General features: G+C 39.1%; 1 non-coding gene across 1 annotated transcript; it reads left to right on the top strand.

Moving 5' to 3' along the window:
• The first annotated feature begins 9151 nt into the window (after positions 1-9151).
• LOC127746888 (small nucleolar RNA R71) lies at positions 9152-9259 on the top strand. The gene has a single exon (XR_008008700.1). It is a non-coding gene; the product is annotated as a small nucleolar RNA R71 (small nucleolar RNA).
• The last annotated feature ends 915 nt before the right edge of the window (positions 9260-10174 follow it).

Here is a 10174-nt window from a genome sequence, read left to right as displayed (position 1 = left end):
GTGCAAAGTTGTGTAATGCCATGGTATTGAATACCAAGTTTTTGGGGTTCATGACCGGGGATTATGAGAGTTGTGAAAAGTATTGTTCACAATTTCGCGCTATCAATTTTCTTTTCAAATTAGCTTTATTTTTTGCATAGCAACTATATTAATTGAAAGAACTTTTTTAACTATGAATATCAATAAGAGTCGGCTTCTAATTGTGTTGGAAAGTGAATTTATAAATAATTGTTTAGTAATATATATGGAAAGAGAGAAATTTTGATGGTAGTGTTAAGAGAAAAATTACTTAATTTTTTAAAAATATAAAACCTAAAACAATAGAATTTTAAATTATATATTATTATTTAAATTACTATTTTAGTGTTTTAATTTGTATATTAGATATTTTGAAGGCTAATCATATTTTACAATAACAAAATATAATCATAACAATAATCATGCTATATGTACATAAAAAATAATTATCTGTATAAAATATATATTAAAATATAAAATACACATTGAAAATAAGTTAAACAATACATGTATTTATACACAGATATATAGTGGCTAATAGATAATTTAATATTTAATTTTTTATATACACATATTATTTTTATTATAAAAATTATTATCACGTTATATAAATTTTGCCCTTACTACCAAAATTTTCTGGATCTGTCACTAGTTGCAATATAATTTACATTAAAATTTACTTTTAATAGAGTTGTCCGCTTTAGGTGATTTTTGATATAACTTGGATATGATTTTCTTGAAAAGGGTCGGCATTACTTAATAGTTTTTTGGTGAATTGGTTTGTTAATTGTCATGGTTCTAAGAAAATTTTTCATCGTCATGCAGCCCATCGATATATCACCAGCATGAGGAGGCAGCATGCTATGTCTATAGACGATAGGATCATACCGTACCTGTAGATGCCCGGCTGAGCCCATCTCGAAAGACTCAATGACCACTGGTTTAGGTTGGATGAGCCGCTGGTCAGTGCATTTTTTGAGTGGTGGCGGCCAGAGACGCATACCTTCCACATGTCATTCGATGAGTGTACGATTACGCTACAGGATATTGCGTACCAGTTAGGCCTTCCCATTAATGAACAGTATATCAGCGAATGCCTGACGGATTTTTAGCAGTACATTGATGGTGAATGACCTGCATGGGATTGGTTCCAAGAGTTATTAGGTGTGTTGCCTCCGAAGGACTGCATCGACAAGTTCACTATGAAGTGCACTTGGATGCATGAAACATTCAGTCACCTTCTCCAGGACGCAGACGAGGAGATAGTCAGGAGGTACGCGAGGGTGTACATCATGATACTATTATCCACCCAGCTCTTAGGTGACAAGTCCGATACACGCATGCATATTCGGTGGCTACTGTACATAGTGAGATTAAAAGACATAGGTGGATATAGTTGGGGATCCACCGCTCTGTCGTGGTTATACCGGTGCTTGTGCCATGTGGCCAACAGGAATGTGGTTAAGTTGGCCAGTCTGTTTCAGCTCCTCAAGTCATGGATCTTTTGGTGGTTCCTGGGTTTCAAGCCCGATGGATTTGACATTTTTTATTGACTGTTGGCGATGAGGTACTTACTGTTTTTGGTTGTCATGTTTAGTAATATATATTAAAGATTTTGTTGTTATTCATAACATGTATTGAGTGTCAGGTGGTTTGGTTATCTGCCAACATTGAGTGAGAAGGGGCCTATAATCGCGCAGTAGAGGCTCAGGATAGATTTACTCCGGACTAGGGATGTGAGTGTTTTAGCTTTCAAGCATTCGTTGTTAAGTTTGTTTAAACTACTTAATGAATGTAAATTGACTTGCAATACTCTTCATTCTTTACCAGTTCACATGGATGCCATATAGCACACCGGATGTTGTTTAGGTAGTTCATCCTGAGATCTTGGAGCCCCGACAAATGGCACTATGGAGGGCTATGATGACATTGATCTACTTTGTCATTATAGAATGACATCAGCTGGATAGAGTGCTATCACAACTTGGTGGAGTACAACATCGCCTACTCCCCATACTCAACATTGATTTTCTGATGGCGAAGGATGGCAGAGGCAGAGACTGATGATTTTCGAACACCCTACAGAGTTGGCACATACGTTGGAGTAGGCAAGCCGACCATGTACTACGATTGATGTGGTGGTAGACCCAGGACCATCACAAGCTTACTTAGAGTGGTGGCATGAGCATGGGAGGAGATTCTTTTCGCCGAAGCTCTTTCTCGGAGACCCTAGAGCAAATGTTATTCCAGTCAAGGTAACTGGTGCACGAAATTGTGATATACAATGGCGCCAGCAACTTGATACGCACAATTGTAATCTCACTTCTTTTTCACAACTTCGCACAACTAACCAGCAAGTGCATTGGGTCGTCCAAGTAATAAACCTTACGTGAGTAAGGGTCGATCCCACGGAGATTGTCGGCTTGAAGCAAGCTATGGTCACCTTGTAAATCTCAGTCAGGCGGATTCAAATGGTTATAGAGTTTTAATAATTTAAAAGATAAATAAACATGAAATAAAGATAGAGATACTTATGTAATTCATTGGTGGGAATTTCAGATAAGTGTATGGAGATGCCTCATTCCCTTTGAATATCTGCTTTCCTACTGCCTTCATCCAATCCTTCATACTCCTTTCTATGGCAAGCTGTGTGTTGGGCGTCACCATTGTCAATGGCTACTTCCCATTCTCTCAGTGAAAAAGGTCCTCTACAGTTTCCCGCATGGCTAATCAGCTGTTAGTTCTCAATCGTGTAGGAATAGGATTTACTATCCTTTTGCCTCTGTCACCACGCCCTACAGTCACGAGTTTGAAGCTCTTCACAGTCATCCCATCCCAGATTCTACTCAAAATACCACAGACAAGGTTTAGACTTTTCGGATCTCAAGAATGCTGCTAATAAATTCTAGCTTATACCACGAAGACTCTGATCTCACGGAATGGGAGGCTCGGTTGTCAGGCGAGGCAACCATGCATCGTGGGTCAGGAATCCAAGAGATACACACTCTAGCTTTCGCAGGTAGAATGGAAGTGTTTGTCAGGTACGCGTTCATAAGTGAGAATAGTGATGAGTGTCACGGATAATCACATTCATCAGATTGAAGTACGAATGAATATCTTAGAATGAGAATAAGCATGAATTGAATAGAAAATAGTAGTAATTGCATTAATACTCGAGGAACAGCAGAGCTCCACACCTTAATCTATGGTGTGTAAAAACTCCACCATTGAAGATACATAAGTGAAAATAAGGTAGGCATAGCCGTAAAGCCAGCCGCCAATGTCTAAGGACTAACAATAATCAAAGATGTTCCAAAAGTTTGTCCAAAGATTTCTTTTAAAATACAATAGTAAAAGTTCTATTTATACTAGACTAGTTACTAGGGTTTACATAAATAAGTCTTAGTGCAGAAATCCACTTCCGGGGCCCACTTTGGTGTGTGCTTGGGCTGAGCTTGAACTTTACACGTGTAGAGACTTCTCTTGGGGTTAAACTCCAAGTTGTAACATGTTTTTGGCATTTAACTCTGGTTTGTGACGTGTTTCTGGCGTTTTACTCCAGAATGTAGCATGGAACTGGCGTTGAACGCCAGTTTACGTCATCTAAACTCGAATAAAGTATAAATTATTATATATTGCTGGAAAGCCCTGGATGTCTACTTTTCAACGCAATTAAGAGCGCGCCATTTGGAGTTCTGTAGCTCCAGAAAATCCATTTCGAGTGCAGGGAGGTCAGAATCCAATAGCATATGTAGTCCTTTTTCAGCCTCCTATCAGATTTTTGCTCAAGTCCCTCAATTTCAGCCAAAAAATACCTAAAATCAAGGAAAAACATACAAACTCATAGTAAAGTTCAGAAATGTGAATTTTTCATAGATTGACCTTAAAACAACAACGATTAATTACGATTGCTATAAAACAAGCTCATATTTTATCTTCGTTACCCTTTCTTAATAATGAAAAAATGCATTCATACAAAAAGGCTGACATAGATGTTATGGGTTAGCGGAAAGGGATTTCATAATTGGGGTTTTGAATAAGACGACCTTTTTCATTTTGAATTCTTATTACTTTTTCATATTGAAAAAGTAATAAGAGAGGTCTTAAGCTTTTTATCATCCCTCATCGGTTGCCCGCGGATTCCACTATCCAGAAGCTATCCATGGCTTCTTGTACCAATTTCTCCTGGCACCCTTAGGTTTTCGAGGCATTGGATTCTCACCAACGTTTGCGTTACTCAAGCCGACATTCTCGCTTCCGCTTCGTCCACCACTACTCGCACGGGTCCTTTAAACTAATAAAAACATCCCTAAAAGTAGCTAGATCCTACTAAAAACTACCTAAAAATAATGCCAAAAAGCGTATAAATTATCCGCTCATCACAACACCAAACTTAAATTGTTGCTTGTCCCCAAGCAACTGAAAATCAAATAGGATAAAAAGAAGTGAATATACTATAAATCCCAAAATATCAATAAATATTAATTCTAATTAGATGAGCGGGACTTGTAGCTTTTTGCTTCTGAACAGTTTTGGCATCTCACTTTATTCTTAGAAGTTTAGAATGATTGGCATCCATAGGAACTCAGAGTTTCGATAGTGTTATTGATTCTCCTAGTTAAGTATGTTGATTCTTGAACACAGCTACTTTTATGAGTCTTGGTCGTGGGCCTAAGCACTTTGTTTCCAATATTACCACCGGATACATAAATGCCACAGACACATGACTGGGTGAACCTTTTCAGATTGTGACTCAGCTTTGCTAAAGTCCCCAGTTAGAGGTGTCCAGAGCTCTTAAGCACACTCTTTTTGCTTTGGATCACGACTTGAACCACTCAGTCTCAAGCTTTTCACTTGGACCTTCATGACACAAGCACATGGTTAGGGACAGCTTGATTTAGCTCCTTAGGCCTGGATTTTATTTCCTTGGGCCCTCCTATCCATTGATGCTCAAAGCCTTGGATCTTTTTTACCCTTGCCTTTTGGTTTTAAGGGCTATTGGCTTTTTCTGCTTGCCTTTTTTTTCGCAAGCTTCTTCTTTTTCACTGCTTTTTCTTGCTTCAAGAATCAATTTCATGATTGTTCAGATTATCAATAATATTTTTCTTTGTTCATCATTCTTTCAAGAGTCAACAATTTTAACATTCATAAACAACAACATAAAAATATGCACTATTCAAACATTCATTCAGAAAATAAAAAGTATTGTCACCACATCAATATAATTAAACCAATTCAAGGATGAATTCGAAACTCATGTACTTCTTTTTCTTTTGTATTAAAAATACTGTTCATTTAAGAAAGGTGAAGGATTCATGGAATTATTCATAGCCTTAAAACATAGTTACTAAATACTAATGATCATGTAGTAAATACTCAAAACATAGACAAACATATAGCATAAAACTGAAAAACAGAGAGATAAGAACAAGGAAGTTAAGGAATGAGTCCACCTTAGTGAGGGTGGCGCCTTCTTCTTGAAGGACTAATGGTGTTCTTGAGCTCCTCTATGTCTATTCCTTGCCTTTGTTGCTCCTCCCTCATAGCTCTTTGATCTTCTCTAATCTCATTGAGAATGATGGAGTACTCTTGGTGTTCTATCCTTAATTGGTTCATGTTATAACTCAATCCTTCTAGAGAAGTGTTGAGTTGTTCCCAATAGTTGTCTGGAGAAAAATGCATCCCTTGAGGCATCTCAGAAATTTCTTGATGATGAGTTTCCTCATGCGTCTCTTGAGATCCATGAATGGGCTCTCTTGTTTGCTCCTTCCTCTTCTTAGTGATGGGCTTGTCCTCTTCAATGAGGATGTCTCCTTCTATGACAACTCCAGCTAAGTTACATAGATGGAAAATGAGATGAGAAAAAGCTAGCCTTGCCAAGGTGGAGGGCTTTTCGGCTACTTTATAGAGTTCTAGAGAGATGACTTCATGAACTTCTACTTCCTCTCCAATCATGTTGCTATGGATCATGATGGCCCGATCCACAGTTACTTTGGATCGGTTGCTAGTGGGGATGATAGAGCGTTGGATGAACTCCAACCATCCTCTAGCCACAGGTTTAAGGTCCAGTCTTCTCAGTTGAACTGGCTTGCCTTTTGAGTCTCTTTTCCATTGAGCTCCTTCCACACATATGTCCATGAGAACTTGGTCCAACCTTTGATCAAAGTTGACCCTTCTAGTGTAGGGGCGTGGGTCTTCTTACATCATAGGTAAGTTGAACGCCAACCTTACGTTCTCCGGACTGAAATTTAAGCATTTCTCCCGAACCATTGTAAGCCAATTCTTCGGGTTTGGGTTCATTCTTTGACCATGGTTCCTAGTGATCCATGCGTTTGCATAGAACTCTTAAACAGTTAAGATTCCGACTTGTTGAATGGGATTGGAGAGAACTTCCCATCCTCTTCTTCTAATCTCTTGTCGGATCTCCAGATATTCGCCCTTTTTGAGCTTAAAAGGAACCTCAGGGATCACCTTTTTCTTGGTCACAACTTCATAGAAGTGGTCTTGATGGGCTTTTGAGATGAATCTCTCCATCTCCCATGACTCAGAGGTGAAAGCAATTGCCTTTCCTTTCCTCTTTCTTGAGGTTTCTCTGGCCTTAGGTGCCATCAATGGTTATGAAAAAACAAAAAAGCTATGCTTTTACCACACCAAACTTAGAATGTTGCTCGCCCTCGAGCAAAAGAAGAAAGAATAGAAGAAGAAGAAGAAGAAGATATGGAGGAGAGGGAGAGAGGTGTGGGTTTCGGCCAAGGGGGAGAAGAGAAGGTAGTGTTGTGTGAAAATGAAGAAGGATGGAGGGGTTTATATAGTGGAGGGAGAGGGGTTTGGGTTCGGCCATTTAGGGTGAGTTTGGGTGGAAAAGAGATTTTGAATTTGAAGGTAGGTGGGGTTTATGGGGAAGAGTGGATGGATGTGATTGGTGAAGGGGTAATGTGAAAAAGAGATTGAGGTGATTGGTGAGGGGTATAGTGTTATTGGATTGTGTGAAGGAAAGAGAAGTGGGGTAGGTGGAGATCCTATGGGGCCCACAGATCCTGAGGTGATCCTGTGGGGTCTACTGATCTTGAGGTGTCAAGGATTTCTCATCCCTGCACCTTTTAGGCGTGTAAAATGTCCTTTGTATGCAATCCTGGCGTTTAACGCCAGACTGCAGCTTGTTTCTGGCGTTAAACGCCCAAATGTAGCCTGTTTCTGGCGTTTAACACCAACCTGATGCTTGTTTCTGACGTTTAAACGCCAGACAGCTCTTTCTCCAGGGTGTGCTTTTTCTTCTACTATTTTTTATTCTGTTTTTAATTTTTGCAATTGTTTTGTGACTCCACATGATCATAAACCTAATAAAACATAAAAAAACAATAGAAATAAAAATTTGGGTTGCCTCCCAATAAGCGCTTCTTTAATGTCAATAGCTTGACAGTGAGCTCTCATGGAGCTTCACAGATGTTCAGAGCATTGTTGGGACCTCCCAACACCAAACTTAGAGTTTGAACGTGGGGGTTCAACACCAAACTTAGAGTTTGGTTGTGGCCTCCCAACACCAAACTTAGAGTTTGATTATGGGGGCTTTATTTGACTCTATATTGAGAGAAGCTTTTCATGCTTCCTCTCCATGGTTGCAGAGGAAGATCCTTGAGCTTTAAACACAAGGTAGTCTCCATTCAATTGAAGGACTAGCTCTCCTCTGTCAACATCAATCACAGCTCCTGCTGTGGCTAGGAAGGGTCTTCCAAGGATGATGCATTTATCCTCATCCTTTCCAGTATCTAGGATTATGAAATCAGCAGGGATGTAAAGGCCTTTAACCTTCACTAACACATCCTCTACCAATCCATAAGCTTGTTTTATTGACTTGTCTGCCATCTCTAATGAGATTCTTGCAGCTTGTACCTTAAAGATCCCCAGTTTCTCCATTACAGAGAGTGGCATAAGATTTATACTTGACCGCAGGTCACACAGAGCCTTTTCAAAGGTCATGGTGCCTATGGTACAGGGTATTAAGAATTTACCAAGATCTTGTTTCTTTTGAGATAAAGTTTGCTGAACCCATGTATTTAGTTTACTAATGAGCAAGGGAGGTTCATCTTCCCAAGTCTCATTACCAAACAACTTGGCATTCAGCTTCATGATGGCTCCTAGATATTGAGCAACTTGCTCTTCAGTTACATCTTCATCCTCTTTAGAGGAAGAATAGTTCTCAAAGCTCATGAATGGCAGAAAGAAGTTTAATGGAATCTCTATGGTCTCTATATGAGCCTCAGATTCCTTTAGGTCCTCAATAGGGAACTCCTATCTGTCTGGGGGACGTCCCATGAGGTCTTTCTCATTGGGATTCACGTCCTCCCCTTCCTCTTTGGATTCAACCATTTTGATAATATCAATGGCCTTGTACTCTCTTTTTGGATTCTCTTCTGTATTGCTTGGGAGAGCACTAGGAGGAGTTTTAGTGATTTTCTTATTCAGCTGACCCACTTGTGCCTCCAAATTTCTAATGGAGGACCTTGTTTCATTCATGAAATTTAGAGTGGCCTTAGATAGATCAGAGACTATGTTTGCTAAGCTAGAAGGGCTCTGCTCAGAATTCTCTGTCTGTTGCTGAGAAGATGATGGAAAAGGCTTGCTATTGCTAAACCTGTTTCTTCCACCATTATTAAAGCCTTGTTGAGGCTTTTGTTGATCCTTCCATGAGAAATTTAGATGATTTCTCCATGAGAGATTATAGGTGTTTCCATAGGCTTCACCCATGTAATTCACCTCTGCCATTGCAGGGTTCTCAGGATCATAAGCTTCTTCTTCAGAAGATGCTTCTTTAGTACTGTTGGATGCATTTTGCAATCCATTCAGACTCTGAGAAATCATGTTGACTTCCTAAGTCAACATTTTGTTCTGAGCCAATATGGCATTCAGAGCATCAATTTCAAGAACTTCCTTCCTTCCTTTAAGGCTTCCCATTACTCACATGATTCCTCTCAGAGGTGTACATGAATTGGTTATTTGCAACCATGTCAATGAGTTCTTGAGCTTCTGTAGGCGTTTTCTTTAGGTGAATGGATCCACCTGCAGAATGGTCTAGTGACATCTTAGAGAACTCAGATAGACCATCATAGAATATATCCAAAATGGTCCACTCTGAAAGCATGTCAGAAGGATACTTTTTGGTCAACTTCTTGTATCTTTCCCAAGCTTCATAGAGGGATTCACTATCTTTTTGCTTGAAGGTCTGAACATCCACTCTAAGCTTGCTCAGCTTTTGAGGAGGAAAGAACTTGGCCAAGAAGGCTGTGACCAGCTTATCCCAAGAGTCCAGGCTATCTTTAGGTTGTGAGTCCAACCATGTTCTAGCTCTGTCTCTTACAGCAAAAGGGAAAAGCATGAGCCTGTAGACTTCAGGATCTACTCCATTAGTCTTAACAGTATCACAGATCTGTAAGAATTCAGTTAAAAACTGATAGGGATCTTCTGATGGAAGTCCATGAAACTTGCAGTTCTGTTGCATTAGAGCAACTAGTTGAGGCTTCAGCTCAAAATTGTTTGCTCCAATGGCAGGGATTGAGATGCTTCTTCCATAAAAATTGGAAGGAGGTGTAGTATAATCACCAAGCATCCTCCTTGCATTATTGTTGGGTTCGGCCATCTCTCCTTCTTTTTCGAGATTCTCTATAAGGTTTTCTCTGGCTTGTTGTGCTTTAGCTTCTCTTAGTTTCTTCTTCAGAGTCCTTTCAGGTTCAGGATCTGCTTCAATAAGAATGTCCTTGTCCTTACTCCTGCTCATATGAAAAATAAGAGAACAGAAAAGGAAGAGGAATCCTCTATGTCACAGTATAGAGATTCCTTTATGTGAGTAGAAGAAGAAAAGAATAGAAGAAGGAGGAGAAAAATTCGAACACAGAGGAGAATAGAGGGTTCGAATTTTTAGATGAAGAGAAGAATTAGTAAATGAATAAATAAATAGAAGGAGGTGAGAGAGAGAGGAGTTTTCGAAAATTGTTTTTGAAAAATGGTTAGTGATTTTTGAAAATTAAGAGAAGAAATAAAATCAAAATTAAAATTTGAAATAATTAGTTAATTAAAAGAATTTTGAAAAAAAATGGATGGTGATTTTCGAAAATTAGAAAGAGAAAAGTGGTTAGGTGGTTTTGAAAAAGATAAGAAATAA

The sequence above is a fragment of the Arachis duranensis genome, chromosome 4 (genome assembly GCF_000817695.3).
Source record: "Arachis duranensis cultivar V14167 chromosome 4, aradu.V14167.gnm2.J7QH, whole genome shotgun sequence".
NCBI classification, from domain to species: domain Eukaryota; kingdom Viridiplantae; phylum Streptophyta; class Magnoliopsida; order Fabales; family Fabaceae; genus Arachis; species Arachis duranensis.
The sequence above is the reverse complement of the archived record's forward strand: the minus strand, read 5'-3'. Positions and strand labels throughout refer to the sequence as shown.